Below are 17,281 nucleotides of genomic sequence, written 5' to 3' on the forward strand. Positions count from 1 at the left end.
GAAGGAATAAAGAAAGAAATTAAAGACTTTTTAGAGTTTAATGAAAACGAAGCCACAACATACCCAAACCTATGGGACACAATGAAAGCATTTCTAAGAGGGTAACTCATAGCTCTGAGTGCCTCCAAGAAGAAACAGGAGAGAGCACATACTAGCAGCTTGACAACACATCTAAAAGCTCTAGAAAAAAAGGAAGAAAATTCACCCAAGAGGAGTAGACGGCAGGAAATAATCAAACTCGGGTGAAATCAACCAAGTGGAAACAAGAAGAACTATTCAAAGAATTAACCAAACGAGGAGTTGGTTCTTTGAGAAAATCAACAAGATAGATAAACCCTTAGCTAGACTCACTAGAGGGCACAGGGACAACATCCTAATTAACAAAATCAGAAATGAAAAGGGAGACATAACAACAGATCCTGAAGAAATCCAAAACACCATCAGATCCTTCTACAAAAGGCTATACTCAACAAAACTGGAAAACCTGGACGAAATGGACAAATTTCTGGACAGATACCAGGTACCAAAGTTGAATCAGGATCAAGTTGACAATCTAAACAGTCCCATATCACCTAAAGAAATAGAAGCAGTTATTAATAGTCTCCCAACCAAAAAAAGCCCAGGACCAGATGGGTTTAGTGCAGAGTTCTATCAGACCTTCAAAGAAGATCTAATCCCAGTTCTGTACAAACTATTCCACAAAATAGAAGTAGAGGGAACTCTACCCAACTCATTCTATGAAGCCACAATTACTCTGATACCTAAACCACAGAAAGATCCAACAAAGATAGAGAACTTCAGACCAATTTCTCTTATGAATATCGATGCAAAAATCCTCAATAAAATTCTTGCTAACCGAATCTGTACCCCATTTTAATTGGGTTATTTGGGTTGTTGTTGTCTAATTTCTTGAGTTCTTTGTAAATTTTGAGTATCAGTTCTCTGTCAGATGTAGGGCTGGTGAATAATGAATGGAGAAAATGTGGTACATCTACATAAGAGATTATTAGTCAGCTATTTGAAAATTCAGACATCATGAATTTTGTAGGGAAATGGATGGAATTTGAGAATATCATCCTGACTGAAGTAACCCAGTCCCCAAAGGACATGCATGGTATGTACTCACTTATAAGTGGATATTAACCATAAAATACAGGTACCATGCTATACTTAACAGACCCAAACAAACTAAACAAGAAGGAAGGCCCAGTCAAGGAAGCTTAAATCTGTTTGTAGGGGAAATAAAATATTCGTAAAAGGCAGATGGAAAGAGGGAACGAAAAGGGATGGGGGATGGTGAAGGGAATGGGCGATTCAGGATCAGGTGTCAGGAGAAACAGGAGACATAGATGGAAGGTAATGAAAATTAATGGAAATCTGTAACTGATAGGGATGATGAGGTGGGTGACATCTCCAGGATGAGACAGAGACCTGTAAGGGAGGCACCCAAGAATCAAAGGGGGTGAACTTATCTGTGACTCACTACATTGGAGACATGTAACCTGAGGTGGCCAGAGAGGATCCCTATTGGAGCGATAGAGATACCAACCCATCCACAAAAATTTTAACCCAAAGTTTATCTCATCTACAAGAAATGCAGGCATGGAGGCAGAGACTGAGGGAATGGCCAACCAATAATCTGCCCAACTTGAGATCCATCCCATGGTCAAGCACCAATCCCTAACATTATCAATGATACCCCGTCAAGCCTCTAGACAGGAGCATGTTGTTTTCTAAGAGTCTCCACCCAGCAGCTGATTCAGACAGCCAAACAGTGAATGGAGCTTTGGAACTCTTATGAAAGAATAGGAGGAAAAAAAAAAAAGAATAGTAGGAAGGATTGTAGCCCTGAGGGGCACAGAAACTATAGGAAGACCAACAGATTCAACTAATCTAGACCCTTGTGGCTCTTAGAGACTGAACCACCAACCAAAGCACACACACAAACTGGGCCTAGGCTTTTCAGTTCATATGTAGTAGATGTGCAGCTTGGCATTTATGTGGGTCCCAAACAACTGTAGCAGGGGCTATCTCCAAAGCTGTTGCCTGTACTTGGGATACATTGTACTACTTGGTCTGCCTTGTCTGGCCTCAATTGGAGAGGAAGCACCTAGCCTCACAGAAACTAGAAGTGCCAGGGTGGGGGGAATTTCCAAGGTGGGGCCCCAGCTGCTCCGCAGAGAAGGGGAAGGAGTACTGGGAAAAAATGTGGGAAGGGGTGACTGAGAGGTGGGCTGTGAGTGGGATGTAAAGTGAATAAGTAAAATAATAAAATAAAATTAAAAATCAAAACAACAAACAAACAAACAAACAAACAAAAAGTAAAAATATCTAGGCACAGCAGTAATCTAGAATATCTCCACTGGGCAGATACAGACAGAAGGGTCTCCTGAACTCGCCAATCAGCTAGTCTAGCTCAATAGTGAGGTACAAGTTCCTGGAGAGTATTTTTTTATCCTCCTCCTCCTCCTCCTCCTCCTCCTCCTCCTCCTCCTCCTCCTCCTCCTCTTCCTCCTCCTCCTCCTCTTCCTCCTCCTCCTCCTCCTCCTCTTCCTTCTCCTTAACATCATCATGTTGTTCAGCAAGCACACACTAAGTAAATAAATATAGTTAAAAATTGAAAGTAAAGTACAAGGCTGTAGAGATGGCTCAGTGGTTAAGAGTGTTTCCTGTTCTTTCAGGGAACTTAAGATCATATCCTAGCAACCATAATAGATAGATCACATGCATCTGTAACTCCATCTTGAAGTGGTCTGATGCCTCCAGCCTCTGTGGACAGTGCCATCATATGTGCCCATATCCTTCTTGCCAAACACACACAAACACATAATTAATAAAAAAAGTAAAATTCTACCATTGGTGGTAGCTCATACCTTTAATCCTAGCACCTGGGAGGTAGAAGCATGTAGAACTTTATGAGGTCAAGGCCAACTTACTCTACAGAGTGAGGTTCAAGAGAGCCAGGATCACACAGAGAAAGCATGTCTTAGAAAAACCAAAACCAAAACCAACCAACCAATCAAATAAGAAAATTTAAAATTTCTAAAAAGTATAAGACAATTGAGGAAGACACGCAACATTTATCTGTAATCTCCACATAGTAGTCACACATATTGTGGGGAATTGCAGGCTGGTCTCCAGTTGAGCTGAGGTGTGAACCCCGGGAATGGTCATAATTCACCTTCATGACATGGTAGGCATTCCCATATGCTCCTGGAACTCTGGCCCCTGCCTAAGTTACCCCCGCCCCCAGCCTCCACAAGAGAAGCATGGTCAGTAGTCACGAAGGCAATGGCCCAAGCTTCTGACCTTCAGGCTATAATCCTCTCCAGTTACCTAGCAACAGTAAAGACCATAAAAAGGGCTGTCCAGCCCCACCTTGCTCTCTTACTCTCTTACCTCTTACTTGTCTCCTTCTTACCCCATACTCTCACCCCCTTGCTCCTTTCTTTGTCTTCTCTCCTCTCTCCTTTCTCCTTGTCTTCTCCTCTTCTGTCTCCTCTCTCCTCTCTCTTACTCTCTTTCTCTCTAGTTTTTACTCTCTCTCTCTCTCTCTCTCTCTCTCTCTATTTCTCTCCCTTCTCTCTTACTCCCTGAATTTCTATAATAAAGTTCTTAAGCATAGAGAGTCTCTGCTCATCAAGATCCCCTGTACACTCTGTTCAGTGTTGGGAACCTCTTCCCTCATCCCTCTCTCCCATAATCCTGGTGGCTTTAGCAAGGTAGCTCCAGGTATTCAAATGAAGTCTTGCCCCTTGGCCACCCCCTGAAGAGTGGGATAGAGGAATGCCCACCCAGGGATGAGTGGAAAGGGTATGTAGCAGCCCTCCCACGCCTGACTGACCAGAGGATAGGTGGAACTCTGGCGGGGTGTGGGTTCTTTCCCTTCCCCCTCTTCCCCTGGGCTCCCTTTTTTGTTCCCACAACATATGGCCACACACAGAGGAACATATTCAGAAACACATACACACACTAAAAATAAATTAAATTCTATAAAGATTTTTATAGGGATATCATAAGAATAATTTACTTTCATTGCTATGTCAAGATCTTCAAATCATTATGGTCAATTTCTTTGACTAGAAGAAACAATAATTCCTTGAAAGTAGTTCCATGTCATATAAGGATATTTACAAGAATGTGACTGGGAGAGTACCATAATTATTTTGCGCTGCTGAAACTCAGGATACTTAGCAGGAATTTCACCCAATCTCAGAATATCTTAGATGTTTTCTTTGCCTTTCTAAAAAAAGGAAAAGAGAGATCAAAGAATGGGACTGTTGGTAACTGGATCTTCCCTAAAGGGGAATTGCCTTAGTTGTGTGTTGGTTTGAATGACAATGTCCCCTATAGGTTCAGGCACTAAGGCATGTGGTCCCCAGGTGGTTTTGATGTGTGGGGATATTGTGGGAGGGTGAAGCCTTGCTGAAAATTGTATATCTTGGGAAGGCTTTAAGGGGTCACAGCCTGGCCTCACTTCCAGTTTGCTCTCTTGCTTCATGCTTGGCAGTTGAAGCTATGCTCTTTCACTTTCCTTCTTCTGCTGCCACGACTTTCTGCCATGATGCACTTTGGAACCAGGAGCCAATACAAACTGCACATAAGTTGGTTTTCATCATGTTGTTTTTTATTGCAGCAACAGGAAAGTAACTCATACAGGATGAGACCCTCACATCTTCGTTAGAGTTCATAAACATGATGGCACGTGCATGTCTGCAATAGCATCTCAGAGGAAGCTGGGGCAGATAAATCAAGTTCTGGGCTAGCCTGAGCTATAAAGCAAAATGCTGCACCCCAAGACAAAAACAAACCAAACTGGTTGGGGAAATGGTTTGCAAGGTGAAGCATCAAATAGCACTGTTTTTCAAACCCTCAGCAAACCTACCACAGAACAAGCTGATTTTACCTCCTTCATTTTCCTCTGATTCTGGATAGGCTGGTTGGTTATTCCAGGTATTTCTCTTTTAATAATCTCTTTATTGTTATTTGTTTTTATGACATTTCCTAAGCAATGAAAACAATCATTGACATTCATGAATTAAAACGTTATTTTATTTTATTTTATTTATATTTTCCCCTAATTTTTATTATTTAAATGTATTTTATACATCAAACTTATTAATAATACTGAGTATTTTGAGAATCAAATAATACTTAAAAATTGTTCAACTTATATATTCATATCCTTTCTTAGTCTAAAAATATCATTAATGAATATTAATACTATCCATAACTGAGGATCCTAGATCTAATGATGAATACTAAATTGTTTTATAACATACAAAATATTCTTTAGGAGTTAAACATAGTAAAAGAACATAAAATATTAAAAAGGAATCATTACAAAATATATTCAAAGCCCTTATATAATACCACCTGACATAGTGAGAGAGTACTTAAAACACATTATATATCTGTGTATATTGTATAACAATCAGTTTAATTAAAAAAGATTATCAGTGTTTCTAGGAGAGAAATTATTTTATCAGTAAGTATATTTTAAAAATTTCAAAATAGCATAAACTCTTTGAAGTTAAACATTAAGAAAATGCTAATTTCAAACACAGTGTAAACATTATCAATAATGTTTCCATGATGTTTGTAGAACATGATTTTAATATTTTCAACTGTTGATATTCAACAAACAGAATAGTTATTTTAAGATACACTTCATTGTTGTGTCTCCCTTTTCATTTCTGATTTTGTTAAGTTGGATGTTGTCTCTGTGCACTCTGGTTAGTCTGGCTAAGGGTTTATCTATCTTACTGGTTTTCTAAAAAATCAGGTCCTGGTTTTGTTGAATCTCTGTATAGTTCTTTTTGTTTCTATTTGGTTTAATTATTTCCTGCCATCTGCTTCTCTTTGTGTGTATTTGCTTCTTTTTTGTTCTAGAGCTGTCAGGTGTGCTGTCAAGCTGCTAGTGTAAGCTGTTTTCAGTTTCTTTTTGGAGACACTTAGAGCTATGAGTTTTCCTCTTAGGACTCTTTTCATTGTGTCCGATAAATTTTGGTATGATGAGTCTTCATTTTCATTAAATTCTAAAAAGCCTTACATTTCTTTATTTCTTCCTTGACCAAGTTATCATTGAGTAGAGCATTGTTCAGCTTCCACGTGTATTTGTGCTTTTCGTTGTTTTTGTTGGTATTTAAGACCAGCCTTAGCTTGTGGTGATCTGATAGGGTGCATGGGATTATTTCAATCTTCTTGTATCTCAAAACATTATTTTAAATAATTTATGTAATTTTTAATTTTTCTAAATGTATATCTGTGTGAGCTTTGTGTGAAATAACTACAGAGGCCATCAAGATCAAAGACAACTTGTGCTACATGAGACACTGTTTCAAAAACCAAATTAGCCATGCTTAGTAGCTCACAGATGTTAACCAAGCAGCTAGGATATAGAGGGAACAGAACAAAGGCTCAAGGGCATTCTTGGCTCCATAGAAAATTCTAGGCTGCGGCTAGAGAGATATTGCACTGTTTAAGAACATGGTCTGCTTTTCCAAAAGATCTGGGTTCAATTCAAATACAAAACAGCTCAGAACTGTTTGTAATTCCAGCTCTAGGGAATGTGACACCCTCACACAGAATTACATGCAGGACAAAGATGAATGTACATAAAATAAGAATAAATAAATTCCAAAAAGAAAATCCTAAGTTACTATAGGCAATTAAAGATGAAAGAAGTCAATAGGCAATACTAGATGATTCTACAGAGAATCAAGACGGCTGCTGCCAAGCATAATTGCCAGAGTCGATTCCTGGGACCCACATTGAACAATGCAAGGCCTGACTTCCAAAATTTCCTCTGATTTCCACATGGGTTGAACATATGTGCATGCTCTTTCTCTGTCTCTCTCTCTCACACATATACCCCTACACAAAATTTAAAAGCCCAAACTAATCAAAACAGTAAACAAACAATAATAAATACATTTGTTTTGGTTTAAAAGAATAATCTCTTCTCTCTCTCTTTCTCACACACATACACACAAAAAACCCCCACACACAAACACACATACACAAACACACACACTGAGAACAAGTGTGGCAAGGATGTGAAAAAAGGTGAGCATTCCTCCACTGCTGGTGCGATTGCAAACTGGTACAACCACTCTAGCAATCAATCTTGTGGTTCCTCAGAAAATTGGAAATAATTCTATAGGAAGACCCAGCTATACCAGTCTTGGGCATATACCCAAAAGATCACCCACTATACTACAAGGGCACCTGCTCCACCATGTTAATAGCAGCCTTATTTGTAATAACCAGAAGTTGGAAAGAACCCAGATGCCACAGAACATAAGAATGGATGTAGAAAGATGATGACATCATGAATTTTCAGGCAATTGGACGGAATGAGAAAATATCATCCTAGGTGATGTAACTGAGACACAACAGGGCATGCATGGCATGTATTCACTGATAAGTGGATATTAGCCAAAAATACAGCATATCTAGGATACAACCTACAGACCATAAGAAGTGCACAAGCAGAAATGCTCAAGTAAAGAGGTTTCAACTCCACTTAGAAGGGGAGGAAATATTCATGGGAGGCAGGAACCTGGGAAGGGGAAGAGGAGGAGGGCATAGGAAAACAGGTGGGGAGGGATAGGAGAGAAGCCCAGAGGGCCAAAAGAATAAATGGGAATAAGCAGCCTCAGGAGTAGGGGTGAGGTGACCCTCTAGAGACTACCAGAGACCTGGGAGGTGAAATACTCTCAGGACACATTGTGGGTGACCTCAGTAAAAATGCCCAACGTTGGCAAAAGGGAACTCCAAGGGTCCATTACCAATGGATAGACAGGGCCTCAAGTGGAGGGACAGGGTTACTAACCCATAGTTACAATTCCTGACCTCCCTTCCCCCACCACAAGCATAGCAAATATACTTCAGGTTATCAGAAGTGAGAGTTGGGAAAAGTAATCAATAACCAAACTCTTATGGAGGGAGGATTTTTTCTGGGTGCTAACAAGCTCTGAAACTATACAGAAGTCAAGGTTGTGTCAGTTAGTGAACAAGCTCAACTCTACTGAACTGTGCACTGAAAACATTGAACCTGATGACATGTCACCAATCATAGTCAAAAGAACACTCCTTGCTCAGCTCTATCAGGAGTTAACAAGCTTCATGGAGCTGGAGAGTAACCCCTCTAATACAATTCTTGCCCAGCATTTACTAGGCACTGTGTAGGACCTCAAGAGTGTGTAAACTAGACAAGGTGTACACACATGTGGTCCCAGGATTTGCAAGGCAGAGAGAGGAGGATTAGAAGTTCAAGATAATTCTGGAATCTTGGCAAAAGAAAGAGGGTGGAGACGTGTGGTGACACAAATCTGTAATGTCATCACTAGGAACTAATGCAGGAGCATTGCCAGGACCAAGATAAGGTACATGAAGTGCCTGAGGCACACATAAACAAAGGCTAAAAATGAAAAATCAACTGTCCTGCTTTTCAGATCCTGTCAGAGTGAGCTGCAATGCTTTACAAACAACTAGAGCTTAAAGAGCCTGCACTGCAAGTGACCAGTCTTAAGAGTGACAGATGTCTCATAAGAGAGAGCTGTATCAGGGTCCTGTCAGCAAAACCTTTCTGGCATAAGCAATAGTGTCTGGGTTTGGTGGTTGTACATGGGATGGATCCCCAGGTGGGGTAGTCTCTGTATGGTCCTTCCTTCTATCTTAGCTCAGAACTTTGTCTCTGTAACTCTTTCCATGGGTATTTTGTTCCCCATTCTAAGAAGGAGCGAAGTATCCACACTTTGGTCTTCCTTCTTGAGTTTCATGTGTTTTGCAAATTGTATCTTGGGTATTCTAATTTTCTGGGCTAATATCCACTTATCAGTGAGTGCATATCATGTGTGTTCTTTTGTGATTGAGTTACCTCACTCAGGATGATATCATCTAGATCCATCCATTTGCCTAAGAATTTCATGAATTTATTGTTTTTAATAGCTGGGTAGTACTCCATTGTGTAAATGTACTGCATTTTCTGTATCCATTCCTCTGTTGAGGGACTTCTGGGTTCTTTCCAGTTTCTGGCCATTATAAATAAGGCTTCTATGAACATAGTGGAACATGTGTCCTTATTACCAGTTGGAACATCTTCTGGGTATAGGCCCAGGAGAGGAATTGCTGGATCTTCTGGTAGTACTATGTCCAGTTTTATGAGGAACCACCAGACTGAATTCTAGAGGGTTGTACCAGCTTGCAATCCCACCAACAATGGAGGAATGTTCTTCTTTCTCCATACCTGCCAGCATTTGTTGTCACCTGAGTTTTTGATCTTAGCCATTCTGACTGGTGTGAGGTAGAATCTCAGGGTTGTTTTGATTTGTATTTCTCTGTTGACCAAGGATGTTGAACATTTCTTTAGGTGATTCTGAGCCATCCAGTATTCCTCAGTTGAGAATTCTTTAGTTTTGTACCACATTTTTTAATAGGGCTATTTAATTTTCTGGAGTCCAGCTTCTTGAGCTCTTTGTATATATTGGATATCAGTCCCCTATCAGATTTATGATTGGTAAAAATCCTTCCCAATCTGTTGGTGGCCATTTATCTTTTGTGTATCGAAAGGCCACTGATTTGTTTGAGTTAATTTTATATCCAGCTACTGCACTGAAGCTGTTTATCAGGTTTAGGAGTTCTCTGGTGGAATATTTAGGGTCACTTATATATACTATCATATCATCTGCAAATAGTGATATTTTGACTTCTTCCTTTCCAATTTGTATCCCCTTGATCTCCTTTTGTTGTTGTATTGTTCTGGCTAGGACTTCAAGTACTATATTGAATAGGTAGGGATAAAGTGGGCAGCTTCTGTAGTCCCTGATTTTAGTGGAATTGCTTTGAGTTTGTCTCCAATTAATTTGATGTTGGCTACTGGTTTGTTGTATATTGCTTTTATTATTTTTAGGTATGGACCTTGCATTCCTGATCGATCTCTCTCTCTCCATGACTTTTATTATGAAGGGGTTTTGGATTTTGTCAAATGCTTTCTCAGTATCTAATGAGATGATCATGTGATTTTTGTCTTCGAGTTTTTTTTATATAGTGGATTACATTGATAGATTTCCATATATTAAACCATCCCTGCGTCCCTTGGATGAAGCTTACTTGGTCATGATGGATGATCGTTTTGATGTGTTCTTGGATTTGGTTTGCGAGGTTTTTTTTTTTTTTTTTTCTTTAAAAAATAAAATTTATTTTGTTTATCTGGAGTTTTTTTTTTAATTAGGTATTTTCCTCGTTTACATTTTCAATGCTATCCCAAAGGTCCCCCATACCCACCCCCCCCATCCCCTACCCACCCACTGCCCCTTTTTGGCCCTGGCGTTCCCCTGTACTGGGGCATATAAAGTTTGCAAGTTCAATGGGCCTCTCTTTGCAGTGATGACCGACTAGGCCATCTTTTGATACATATGCAGCTAAAGACAAGAGCTCCCGGGTACTGGTGTGAGGATTTTATTGAGTAATTTTGCATTGATATTCATAAGGGATATTGGTCTGAAGTTCTCTTTCTTTGTTGGCTCTTTGTGTGGTTTAGGTTTGAGTGTAATGGAATAGTTTGAAGAGTATTAGTATTATGTCTTCATTGAAAGTCTGATAGAATTCTAATCCTTTCTGGTCCCGGGCTTTTTTTTTTTTTTGGTTTCGATTATTAATGACTGTTTCTATTTCTTTAGGAGTAATGGGACTGTTTAGATGGTTTATCTGACCCTGATTTAACTTTGGAACCTTGTATCTGTCTAGAAATTTGTCCTTTTCATCCAGAGTTTCCAGTTTTCTTGAGTATAGGCTTTTGTAATAGGACCTGATGATCCTCTGTATTTCCTCAGTTTTTGTTATTATGTCCCCCTTTTCTTTTCTGATTTTTTAATTTGGATACTGTTTCTGTGTCCTCTGGTTAGTCTGGCTAAATTTTAACTATCTTGTTGAATTTTTTCAAAGAAGCTGCTCCTATTTTGTTTGATTCTTTGCATAGTTCTTTTTGTTTCTACTTGGTTGATTTCAGCCCTAAGTTTGATTTACCTGCTGTCTTCTCCTCTTGCATGTATTTGCTTCTTTTTGTTCTAGGGTTTTCAAATGTGCTGTCAAGCTGCGAGTGTATATTCCCTCCAGTTTCTCTTTGGAGGCACTCAGAGCTATGATTTTCCTCTTAGCACTGCTTTCATTGTGTCTCATAAGTTTGGGTATGTTGTGCCTTCATTTTTATTTTGTTCTAAAATGTCTTTAGTTTCTTTCTTTATTTCTTCCTTGATAAAGTTATCATTGAGTAGGGCATTGCTCAGATTCCTTGTGTATGTGGGCATTCTGTTGTTTTCCTTCCCTTCCCTTCCCTTCCCTTCCCTTCCCTTTCCTTTCCTTTCCTTTCCTTTCCTTTCCTTTCCTTTCCTTTCCTTTCCTTTCCTTTCCTTTCCTTTCCTTTCCTTTCCTTTCCTTTCCTTTTCTTTTTTGTTACCGAAGACAAGCCTTAGTCTGTGGTGATCTGATACACTTTATGGAATTATTTCAATTTTCTTGTATCTTTTGAGGCCAGTTTTGTGACCAATTATATGGTCCATTTTGCAAAAGTTACCATGAGGTGCTGAGGAGAAGTTCTATTCTTTTGTGTTAGGATGACATGTTCTATAGATACCTGTTAACTCCATTTGGTACAGAAGTTCTTTTATATTCACTGTGTCTCTGTCTAGTTTCTGTTTCCATGGACTGTCCATTGATGAGAATGGGGTGTTGAATTCTTCCACTGTTACTGTTTGAGGCACAATGCCTTCTTTGAGCTTTAGTAAAGTTTCCTTTATGAATGTGGGTGCCCTTGAATTTGAAGCATATATGTTCAGAATTGAGAGTTCATCTTGTTAGATTTGAACAAGAAGTTCAAATGAAGCTTCCTTCCTTGCCTTTTTTGATAAATTTGTGTCAAAATTCGATTTTATTCTATATAAGAATGGTTACTCCTACCATTATTATATGATTTTTATAACATCATGTGGAAAAAGAAGGGAGGAGACTGGACTCAAAGAGTAGGAAGGTTTATTTCAGAGAACCCGAGAACAGTTTACACAAAGCAAGCATGCCTCTCTTAAGGACAGGAAGCCTTTCCCAAGATTGAAGGAGGAGAGAGCAAGGGAGGGACTATATGCATAAATAGGATACTGAGCTCTTTGCAGATAGGATTAGCACTTTGCAGTTAGGTTGTGTCTTAAGAGTTTAGAATGATGTGTTTATGATGTTTACAGTTGCCTTGGAATCCATCTCTGAAGTTTCAGATAAAACAGGCAGAAAACTTTGTAAGTCTCTTCACTTCTCTGCAATAACAGGTAAGAGCTGTTAGCCACTTAACCATTTCTCTTGACCACCCCTTCCTCAACTCACTCTCCTTATGCCCCCCCCCCAACACAAGGTCTCACTATATATTCCTGGATGTCCTAGAATATACCCTGTATATAAGGCTATCCTCAAAATCAGATAATTTTGACTCTGTCTCCCTAATTCCTGGGATTGAAGACCTTTGTCAATACATCCAGATTCTCTGGTCACCGTTGTACTTATTTTGATCAAGCCCTGGCATCAAGGTTTCCAGTAAATAGTATATTTTTAAACCTGAGTTGTGTTCTTGGCTTAGGTTTGAGTCACTGTTTTCTGTACTCTGGGCAAAAGATCAGATGGATATAGGTTAAAAATGAGAACAATCCTATCTCTAGAGGTGTTGCACTTGTGGCTGCTATGTTTGTCATATTTGTCAGTAGGTAGCAAAGGAGAGACGCTATGTCTAAGCTCAGGGTTCTAACGTGTAAATATCTGAGTGATTATTAGCCTAGCATTTCCCGAAAAAAGCCAGCCTGAGATGCCCACCACTCTGGTGCTATGCATAAACAGAATGGCTCTCAGGGTGGGCAGAGAGCCATAGAACAATCCCATCAGGTATCTCGGTCCTTGGATGGGCACCAGTGAGGGGCCTGAGATGATCACCAGTCCAATGGTGTACAGGCCTAGTGGGGCAGACCATGACCAAGATAATATTTGTCTGGTGTCATAATGCTTGAGTGGGTAATAGCACTCACGAGACTACTCTTGAGATGACCACAGACATTCACAGACATTGGGCTCTACTATGAGGCCCAAGTACATCTTGGAGAAATAGAAGAGAAAGAGAAAGGATGTGGGCACAATGAAGGGAGGCAGAACTGGAAATTCAAGTGTATGGAGAAACAGCCAGAAGTGAGTAGCCAATGATGCCACCTGTGACCATGGTGAGGCACAATTGTGAGTCTGTGGTCCTGAGCAGCAAGGGTCTGTTATCACCAACCTAGGGACATGGTTATGCCTGAAGTCTATGCAGAATTGGCCCCTCTCCTCATTTGGGCATTGTAGGAGAGCTGGCCTTGGGGGCATGAGAATAGCAGAGTTGAGTCTATTCCATCCAACTGCTGTATTGGGAAGAGTGGGAGAGCAGGTCCAGCACACTGTGGGAGTTGCAGGTGAGCAGACCCTGAGGATATGAACATTGGAGAGTTTACCCTGCATCTTATCTTCCATGCAGTGGTGTGAGGAAGGGAGAGATACCCTCCCCCTTTGCCACTCACCACCTGCAGCAGGTGGGAGACCATGCCCCAATGTCATCAGAGCAGGAGACCTGGCCCTGCCCATTACCCACTTCAGTGCTCAGGAGTGAGGACCTTCACCTTGTCTGGACAGCACAGGAGAGCCCACACAGGATATGGGGGTTGAAGGAGAGTTGCCCCACTTCTCGTTGCCTGGGCAGTAGTGTGGACAAGGGAAAGATACCCTTTTTCCCTCTCTAGTCCCTCCCCACCTATGGTAGGCAGGAGAGCTGGCTTTGGGCTCATGAGAGTGGAAGAACTGTCATGTCTTTCACAGGTTGCAAAACTCAGGAGAATGGACTCTTCATCTCACCTGAGCAACAGGGTAGATCTGGCCCTTGTCGAGAAGGTTGCAAAAAAGTGGTCTGAGTTCATTAGAGCTGTAGACCCAGAGGGATGAGCATCTCAGATACCTCTCAGGGTCAGATACAGGGCTTTGAAGTGGCTTTCCCAACTTCTATCACACCCATAAACTACTGAAGTACAGAAAGTAGCCAGCCCTACAGATCCAACACTACAGGATCTCCAAGATACAGTTCATCAACAGTATAACCTAAACCATTCCCAGTGATGTTCCAGTATAGATAGAAGAGTAGAAGCCAGAGGTCTTGTATCAGATCAGAGTTATTGCAATGAACATTTGCAAGCAAAGACTTGTGGACAAAAGGGTATAATGTGGGATATGACGTGACACACTACACCTTCCACAAGAATTCTTTTACTCTGTTGGAGGGAAGGTTTCAGTGGTGGAAGGTGGGGATAAGGGGATGGGAGATGAGTGGGGTTTAGGCCATTCCATGAAATTCACAGAGAACCAATATGAAGATTTTTTAAAAAAAAGACATGAGCACAGTGGGGATAAAGAAGTGAATGTTGGGCCCAAAGACAACACTTCCTTGATGGGACCTGAGGTTGTTAAGTTAGTTATTTTCCACAGGTCTTCAGTTTGATTCCTAGCACTGACTTGTCAGTTTGCAACTGTCTTTAAGTACAGTTCTAGAGAATGAAACATTACCTTCAATATGTATGAATGAAAAAGACACAAACACATAAAATAATAAAAATAAAGAAAAAATTAAAGAAAGGAAGTTATTTAAATCAATTTCTATCAGTAATTGTGATCATACCTTTCATGGGAAGTTTTTGGCTTCTTTCAGCCGCTGCATAACTAGAGAAAAAAATAGTTGGCTGTTAGGTCTGATAATCAGATTAGAATGTGTTGACCATTATTTCATAGGTTAAGCTATTTAGTACACCATGCGTCCCCAAACCAGAGTTACATGATTTTCCCCTAATGCTGAGTACAAACCTTCCATAGAAAATAAGTCAATACACTGGGATGTGGCTCAGTCTGTGAAGTGCTTGTATTGCAAGCATGAGCAACTGAGCCTGGATTATATGTTCTACCATAAAAAGAAAAAGTAGAACTAGTCCCAGGTTTCTGAAAAACAACAACAAAAAAACCCCACCAAATAGATTTCCAAAGTTGTTGTACAATTCGCTCCTCATCCTCAACAGTATGTGCTAATCTCTTGTTTTTGATCTTAGCCATTTTTACTGCTGTAACATGGAATCTCAGAGTTGCTTTGATTTTCCATTTCCCTGTTGAATAAGGATTTTGAACATTTCTTTGCTTCTCAGCCATTCAAGATTCCTCTGTTGGGAAGTTTCTGTTTTGCTCTTGTCTTACTCAGGATTTTACTGCTGTGAATAGACACCATGACCATGACAAGTCTTATAAAGGACAACATTTAAGTGGGGCTGGCTTACAGGTTCAGAAGTTCAGTCCATTATCATCAAAGTGGGAGCATGGCAACATCCAGGCAGGCATGGTGCCAGCAGAGTTGAGAGTTCTACATCTTCATCTGAAGGGTGCTAGTGGGAGACTGAATTATAGGCAGCTAGGACAAGGGTCTTAAACACACACCCACAGTGACTCACCTGTTCCAATAAAGCCACACCTCCTAATAGTGCCACTCCCTGGGACAAGCATATACAAACCATCACAGCTTTGTACCTCATTTTTATTGGATGAATTGATTTGTTGCTCTCTAAAATCTTGTATTCTGTGTGAATTTTGAATATTAGTTCTCTGTCAGATGTAGGGTTGGTGAAGAATGGAAGAAGAAAACGTGGTACATCTGTTGTGGATAGCCTTGCACTAATTATATTTAATGTTCAGTCTGTTCTCCTGTGAGTGGTTGTGAACCAGATATGAGTCAGCACTCAGTTGATTTCCTGTAAAGCTGCTTCCCACCTTAATGTATAAAATAAAGGTGAGCTGATGATTGGGCAAATAAAAGGTAAGGTGGAGCAGAAGTTGGGGAGAGAGAAGGAGAAAATGGGAGAGGGAGAGGACACAGAGGAGGAGGAAGAAGAAAAGCAGAACAGAAGCGTATGGCCTGGAGAAACTGCAAGTTTTAAGGGGTCTCATAGATGTGGAAGATGGTAATGTAGTGGTAGATCTGCCCAATCTAGGCGCACAGCATTTATTCATATTGGATTTTGGTTTCATTGCCAGGGCATATTTGGGATGGAGAGATTTACCACAACATACATCTACACAATAGAATACTGGTAAGCTATTTGAAAATTAAGACGTCATGATTTTTTCAGGGAAATGGATGAAACTTGAGAATATTATCCTGAGTGAAGTAACCCAGTCTTGAAAGAACATGCATGGTATGTACACAGTAAGTGTATATTAGCCATAAAATACAGGTATCATGCTATACTTCACAGACCCAAAGAAGTTAAACAAGAAGCAAGGCCCAGTCGAGGAAGCTTGAATCTCTATTTGAAGGGAAAATAAAATAGTGATAAGAGGCATATGAAGTGAGGGAAGTGGGAAGGAGGGGTATGGGGACAGTAATTGGGGGGTTCATGATCAGGTATGAGGAGGGACAGAAGACATAGATAGATATTAATTGAAATTAATGGAAATTTGCAACTGATGGGGGTGAGGGGAATCTCTGGAATGAGACAGAGACCTATAAGGGAGGCACCCAAGAATCAAGGCAGGCAACCTTAGGTGTGACTCACTTCATTGGTGATATGGAACCTGTAGAGGCCACCTCCTATAGCTAGACAGGAACCCCAGTGGAGCAATAGAGACACCAACCCATCCATAAAACTTTCAATCCAAAATTATCCTGTCTACAAGAAATGCAAGCATGGATGCAGAGACTGAGGGAATGAATGTTCAACCAATAATCTGACCAACTTCAGACCCACCCCATGGTCAATCACCAATCCATAACACTATGATCAATATTCTGTTATGTTTGCAGACAGATGCATATTGTCTTCTAAGAGGCTCCAATCAGCAGCTGACACCCACAGCCAAACAGTGGATAGAGGTTGGCAACTCTTATGAAAGAATAGGAGGAAGGACTATGACCCTGAGGCAGATAGGAACTCTTCAGGAAGACCAACAGCATCAACTAACCTGGACTCTTTGGCTCTCAGAGACTGAACCACCAGCCAAAGAACATACACAAGCTGGAACTAGACTCTCCTGTTCATATGTAGTAGATATGCAGCTTGGCCTTCATGTGGTTCCCAAACAACTGGTACAGGGGTTATCCTAATAGCTGTTGCCTGTACTCGGGATATGTTCTACAAACTGGGCTGCCTTGTCTGGCCTCAGTCAGAGAGGAAGCTCCTAGCCTCACAGA

General features: G+C 40.5%; 1 protein-coding gene and 1 non-coding gene across 2 annotated transcripts in view; one reads left to right on the forward strand and one right to left on the reverse strand.

Moving 5' to 3' along the window:
* The window catches only part of Gm12880 (predicted gene 12880), a 104,225-nt gene that overhangs the window by 18,214 nt on the left and 68,730 nt on the right, over nucleotides 1–17,281 (reverse strand). The gene's annotated exons all lie outside the window — the stretch shown is intronic.
* Gm26162 lies at nucleotides 12,694–12,825 on the forward strand. The gene has a single exon (XR_003955531.1). It is a non-coding gene; the product is annotated as a small nucleolar RNA SNORA17 (small nucleolar RNA).

The sequence above is a fragment of the Mus musculus genome, chromosome 4 (assembly GCF_000001635.26).
Source record: "Mus musculus strain C57BL/6J chromosome 4, GRCm38.p6 C57BL/6J".
Taxonomy (NCBI): Eukaryota; Metazoa; Chordata; class Mammalia; order Rodentia; family Muridae; genus Mus; species Mus musculus.